Raw genomic sequence first — 6898 nt, 5'->3', positions numbered from 1 at the left:
CAGAACTAGGCAGAACTCTATGAGTTCAAGGCTAGCCTGGTCTACATAGTGAGTTCCAAGCCAGCTGGGGCTACAGAGAGACCCTGTCTCCAAAAGAAAGGAAGGGAGGGAGGGAGGAGAGAAAGAGAGAGACAGAGAGGGGAAGAAAGAAAGAAAGAAAGAAAGAAAGAAAGAAAGAAAGAAAGAAAGAAAGAAAGAAAGAAAGAAAGAAAGAAATTGAATTATGCTATTTATTTTTGGTTTGTCAGTGGATGGAATGGGCCTTTAGTTGTCTCTAGGATGCTCTCAGGAGGGGTCTGCGGGGCCTTTGGCAGAGCTCTGGCTGATGGTACCAAGAGAAATGCCTATCAACCAGTGCTGGGCAGGGAGGTAGCCCCAAGGCCTGGCTGGGGACAGCCAGCATTGGGGCTTTGCATAAGACAATTTCTAATACCAGTTTGGGAGTAAAGAATGTTGCCTTTGAAAAGGGAGGAGGGGAGGTCACAGAAAAGACCTGAGGTTTCAGAAAGGGACTCCAAGGTCAGATTAGGAATGATGGGGAATTGGTTACAACATCTTTCGGGGCCTGCTGTAGAGTTGAGTGGGGACTGCCCAGCTTGATTCAGGACAACTTCAGAAACTCCCGCAGCATGTCCTGTTCCACGGCCTCCACGAAGGGTTCATGGTCCCCATAGTACTGGCCCATTGACAGTCTGGGGTGGGGTAGCTTTGGGGTTGCCTGCCAAGGCTTGCATCTCATCTCCCAGGATGTTGTCCTGGGAGATGTCCACTAGTTGGTATTGGATTCGCTTCCTGTCCAAGATGCAGGTCACCTTGTTCTGCTGGGACTTAATTTTGCAAGAGCCAGTGCCTGACGTGCTGTAGACATGCAGGCTACTCATGCTGCAGGCAGGGGACGTGCAGACCAACTGAGAGCTGCTATTTGTTTTTTTTTTTTAAAAAGCAGACTTTAAGCTCACCAGTAGAATGAGTCATATGATTGTACACTGATATAGTCATGTGTTAGTGTTAGGGACATGTTCTGAAAGCTGTGTTCTCAGATGTCTTCAACCATTGTAAAAGAATTTTCATCCATGTTTAAGATTCTATTGTGGGGGGGGGGGCAGTTTACTTTGGCAAGTATTCCCCTCTACCATCATCTTATCTAAAGCTTCCAAAGCCTCCTTCGCTGCCCTTACATCAGCCCTGGCAGGCTCACCACTCACCTTCACATTATGAATGAACAGACCAGAAATAAATTTAACATGGCAGTTGGGGCCAGCCAGACCTGTCTCAAAAAAGAAAGGAAGGAAGGGAGGGAGGGAGGAAAAGAGGGGAGGGAGGGAAGGAGGGAAGCTGTAGAAGGTGACATGAGGGACCCAAATGGAGGTCCAGAGATGTTACTATGGGGACCCAAATGGAGGTCCAGAGATGAGGAAACTTGAGGTAAGTTACAAAGGAAGAGCAGAATGGAGAGGTGAGAGGGAAGGAGAAGAAGGGAGGAGGGAAGGAAGAAAATCAGAAGGCTCCAAGGAAGGAGGGAAGAATCCCCAGAACTAACCCAAGATTAGCTGTGGCTGTAGCAGTCTTGTTTGCTGAGTTCTCTTCCATACATCTTGGGCTTCTAGCCACATCTCAGCTCCTCCATGAGAGGAAGAGAAGGGGAATTTCTGAACTCTCTCCAAGAGACCCTCAGGCTCCCTAATACAAGGGGCTAGGACAGGATTGCCCAGTGCTGCTCTAGCTAGTTCCCAGCAAGGACAGAAAGAGGGCTTGCCCCTCTGCTGTGGGCTGACTTCCTGGTGCTAGGCCAAGGCAAGCAGCGTGTGGGCTGGAGAGAAGAAGCGGACTGTGAGTAGAGCTGATGTCTTCCTGGGCACAGAAAGCATCAAGAGCTGCCAAGGCAAAAGACCAGTTTTCCAAGAAGCTGGAGTAGAGCCAACATCATTCTCTGACGAACTCACTTGGAAACCAAAGCATTAGTCAACAAAGCCTGAGGCTCTCCTATAGCATGCTTAGCCCTGAACAAGCTACTCAGGAGAAAATATGAGGAAATGTGCATTATACACCAGGAATCAGACCTCACAAGTTTATGATTTCACTATCGAGACAGGTGTACTGCATTTACAAAGTGAAGATTACTAAGAGTATTTATATAACATGAATGGGGCTCAGAAAAGCAGGGTCAATGGGGCTGGGCTTACCCTAGCATAGGTAAGGCACCAGGTTTGATCCACAGCATGGCAAGCGGGGAGGGAGAGGCAGAGGGACAAAAGAGAGAGCAGGAGAAAGAATCTGAAAAAAGTAATGCCAGAGGCCCATCTTCTGTCCTCTGCCTTACCCAGTCCCTGTGGGTGACAGGTCTTACTGTCACTGACAAGTATTTGCAGTACAGCTTCCTGACTTTCCAAGGTCAAAGATCAGTTGAGGGCAAGAAGATTTGAGGAGGGCTTTTCTAGACTAAAATTGGGGATTAGGCTGAGTGTGGTGGTGCATGCCTATAATCCCAGAACTTGGAAGGCAGAGACAAAAGGATTACATTGAGTTTGAGGCCAACCTGGGCTACAGACTGAGACTCTATCTCAGATAGATAAATACAAATAAACAAATAAATAATAAATTTTAAAGTTGAGGATTAGGGAATGGCCCATGGGTCCCCAAATCAACAAGAACTTGTGACAAACTCCCTGAAAGTACCCCAAATTGAGGGCACCCCAGGAAAATGGCCATATACACATCAGAGACTCTTGGCTCATCACTGAAGCCCATGGTTCAGAAGTGGCCAGCAAAATGCAGAGGATTAGAGCATGAAGATCACCTGCTAGGTAAGGATATCTCCACTATGACCACTGTGGACCAGTGAAACATGGCTAGAAAGGCCTGGAGACTTTTCACAAACATGCTGAGGGAAAGACCAAAGAAAAATTTTGGTTGTGTTTCTGACCAGCTATCAGATTGGAGACATGGAAACAACACTGAAGCCAGGTGTGGTGGCGCACGCCTATAATCCCAGCATTTGGGAGGCAGAAGCAGGTGGATCTCTGTGAGTTCAAGGCCAGCCTGGTCTACATAGTGAGTTCCAGGCCAGCTGGGGCTACAGGGAGACCCTGTCTTTAAAAAAAAAGACAAAAATAAAAAAATAAAAACATTGAGTTCTTTTGTAGGAAATAAGGAACAATAGTATTTCTTGAGAAGCCAAGTGGTAAACTGAGATTCATCTTATCTTCCAGTCCTGAATAGTCTAGATCAGACTGTGATTAACAAAAGAAGTTTCATCCTGCCTTGGGAATAGTAGATGGGGCTTGAGGGGAACCAAAGAAGGGAGTAGAGAACATGAGTGGACAGGACCATCCAGGAAAGCAGGCCATAGGTGGCAGGAATGGTAAAGAAATGAGCTTGGCTGAAGTAGACAGAGAAACCCACTTCTAAGATCTCTCCCCCTTATTAGCAAAGAACATGTGTCACTGAACGCCTACATGGACACAGGCCATCTGTGGCCAGTAGAGAGGTGAGAAGTACCTGGGTTGCACCTTCTATGTGAGCTTAAAAGGTACAAAGATAAGCTGGGTATAGTGGCTCATGCCTATAATCTCAGCTGAGGCGAGAAGATGGCAAGTTCTAAACTAGCCTAGTCTATACAGTAAGACCCTGTCTCAAAAGTTAGAGATAATCTCTGCAAAGATCAAAAAGCACATCCAAGGCAGAGAGACACATTCACAGTGGGACTGTAAGCAAGTGATGTTCTGAACTCCCTCTTCATGACGGGGTATGTACCTGGGAACAGAGATGAATCACTATTTATACGCCGATACTCCATAGCCCAGGTTGACATTGAACTCAATCTGTAGCCCAGATTTGGACCTTAACATTTGACCCTCCTGCCTCAGCCTCTGGAATGCTAGGATTAGAGGCCTGTGGCACCAGGCTTTGCTCTTACATCATCTATTTCCCAAGGCCTCCTGAAGGAATGCAGAGAGCTCACTTCTGAAAGCTGAGAAAGTTCTAAAACCTCCAGAAGAGGTCAGAATCTAAGAGAGAAGCAGGTGTTCCACACCTGTGTAATTGATAGCACATGGGACCCATGACCTGTGGAACATCCCAGAAGCTATGGGGTAAGGAAGGTCAAGAGTGGGCTATCTTGAGAAGATCTAAGAAACAGACAGTATGGTGTCCTGGATGGCATCCTTTGCCCTTTAAGCTGTGAACTCCTCAAACAACTTGGGATTCCTGACTGAAAAGACGTGCCTCAGTGAAGCTCCTGCCACTTCCAACATGGAACCAAAGAAGAGAGTAGAGAGCATGGCGAACATCTCTGATAACTTCTTTCCCTGGCCTCCTGCCAACGATGGATACTAACAAGAACCTGGGGGAGACCGGGTCTTCCTGCAGGTGACCTTCAAGGCCTGGAAGGGCCTGCATTTCTTAGAATGCTTGGTTTCAGGCATTCCTTATTTCCTCAGTCAGATGAGGAGCCAACACAGGGAACTTCTCCTCCCTGCCCCTCCAAAAGCAGAGTGATGAGTCCCGAGCCCATGGCAAAATCCAACTGTGTTCCCTGAATCACAGGAGGGTTTCAGGGAGCCTGGGCTAGGCTAACCAGGTCTGGTTGACCATCAAGTTAGCTGCAGGATGCATAGAAGATGTCTCCAGGTGCTTCTGGCAGGAGTGAGTGGTGTGTGTGTGTGTGTGTGTGTGTGTGTGTGTGTGTGTGTGTGTGTGTCCCTACAAGGCTATGCAGAGGATAACCCTGTCCTGATGTCTCCACCCAACAAAGAGTCAAGGGATCTCAACAGGCCTTGCCTTTGGGGGTACTAGCAAACAAATCTCCCTGTAAGAAGGTCATTAGCCCAGTGACCCCTGATATCATGAGTAAATTGCACCACCACATGCTCCCTCTTCTCACAGCAAGTCCTGTACAGCTGAGATCAAATGCCAGAGGTAGCCAGACTTAAACTGTGCAGCCATCTTTGCACCAACGCCTGGGTACCCCATAAAGGTGTAATGGCAGAAGAGTCTAAGAATGACCAACCCAAGGGGATTCTGTTGTGTACAGAAGTGAGAGGGGCTTTTCTGTTCTTCACCTTGGCCTGTCATCATAGAGTGGTGGCTTTGATGGGAAATAAGAGAAGATGTGCATTTGATAAGTTGGAACCTACTTTCAAACTGAATCATATACCTGGAATTAATCAATTAAACACTTCCACAGAATCCACTCTCCAGAACCGCAGCCTACCCCAGACACCTGCCTTTTCTGTTGCTATATTCCACATCACACAGCCCCCAGATTCCAACCCAGCCCCTGGAAGTTCCCTGCTTACCCCCCACCAACGGTGTGACTGCCCTTCTCTTAGAACTTTCCACTAGCCACAGATTTTTTTTTTTAATGATCAGCACCTTCTAGAACCTTTCACCTACCACCTGCATGCCTCAGGATCCTCCTCCAGATTGGAAACAGTAAGAAGAGTTTTTGTGAGTTTCCCTTCCCAGGGCAAACAGGCAGCCAGTTCTAAGCCAAATAGTACCCTCCACATGTGACTGTCAGCTGTAAAGGTGAGCAGGCTGAGCAGTGGACAGACCAAAGCCCCACCAGAGTGCCCAGCACTTGTAATCTTTAAATGCAAATTTCCCTGTGGCAGTCCTGCAGGGATAGTAGCCATTCTGGGAGAAAAGATGAGATTTAAATTGGTAATAAAACGCTGTACCAAATTGGACTTTGACCTTTTTCAGAATTCCACTGGCCCGTGTTCCCTGACTGACCACCCCAGCTTCTACTCAATTGTTCCCTGGAGTAGCTGCCTGCTAACTAAGGCAGGCAGGCAGATTGTAACCAGCTCCTGCCTTTCTGGCCGCCTTCCACCTGGCTGGCTCAGAAAGGCTCAGAAATCAAACAGTTCGGCTTTTCCAGCTTCTATTGGTACCTCTGAGCCTAGAGCAAGACAAGAATGGTTTGGATGGGGCCTGGAGTCCCAGCTGAGCCTGCTGGTAGGACATGAGAAGAGGCAGGCGAGCCCCAGCAGGCCACTCCGAGTACATTCTTGGTTACCAGAGAGATTCCCAGACAAGGCCTGGAATGGCCAGTGTGGGCCCAGGGCCCTGCTGAGTCCAGAGCAGCAACATCAAGCCAACATTTACATATTCCAGATCTCCACTGTCCCAGAGCTTTCTCTGCTCAGTGCAGAACACCAAGATTTTGCTCATCTCTGCAGTGTAGGTCTTCCACTTTCTCTTCTGCAGATCTAAATTCTGCCCTTCCTTCAAAGACTGGGAAATATGCTCTTCCTGGGAAACTAGGAAACCATCACACACTCCTACAGCTCCATGGTCCTTCTGTCTCCTTCAACCATGGTTCAGAGCAAGTACCAGAGCCATATTATCACATCCTGCTATGATATGCCTTATTGTCTAATCGCCTCGAGCCTCATCTCCCAGTCAGCGGGCAGGCTCCCAGGGACCATGCCTTACCTAGCCTGACGTTTAGTGGGCCTATAGGAAGGAAAGAATGATAGAACAAACAGATGAGTAAATGGATCACTTTAGTCCTGGAAGCATCTCTTTAGATACCCAGGAACTGTCCTTCCTAAGAGCAGTCTTCTCTGCATTGGCCTTTGTAGAGACCGGTCCTCTAGAACTTCACCTCCAGTGCCTCCCAAAATCAAAGAGAAACCAGGAATAGCCAGTGAGTCAGCGCAGCCGGACTTCCACCAGTGTACAGGTACTACTGAGCACCCAGGCTCATCTCCTGTTGTCTCCAATTGGTATGATAGAATATCCCTTATGAAGCTTTGGTTTTCTGACAATGTGCAAAGAGCTAAAGCTAAGAGCAATGGTGCAAGGACCAAGGCCCAGCTGTCTCTTCAGAGAATACTTGAAGGACATGGAAAATAGAGCTATTATTATATTATAATACTTTATTATATAT

The 6898-nt window shown here is 47.6% G+C and overlaps 1 pseudogene; it reads right to left on the bottom strand.

Moving 5' to 3' along the window:
- Positions 1-601: 601 nt before the first annotated feature.
- LOC103749052 lies at positions 602-881 on the bottom strand (annotated as a pseudogene).
- Between the last annotated feature and the right edge of the window lie 6017 nt (positions 882-6898).

The sequence above is a fragment of the Nannospalax galili genome, unplaced genomic scaffold (assembly GCF_000622305.1).
Source record: "Nannospalax galili isolate Female #2095 unplaced genomic scaffold, S.galili_v1.0 scaffold2552, whole genome shotgun sequence".
NCBI lineage: Eukaryota > Metazoa > Chordata > Mammalia > Rodentia > Spalacidae > Nannospalax > Nannospalax galili.
Note: the sequence above shows the minus strand (reverse complement) of the source record. Positions and strands in the feature narration are given on the sequence as shown.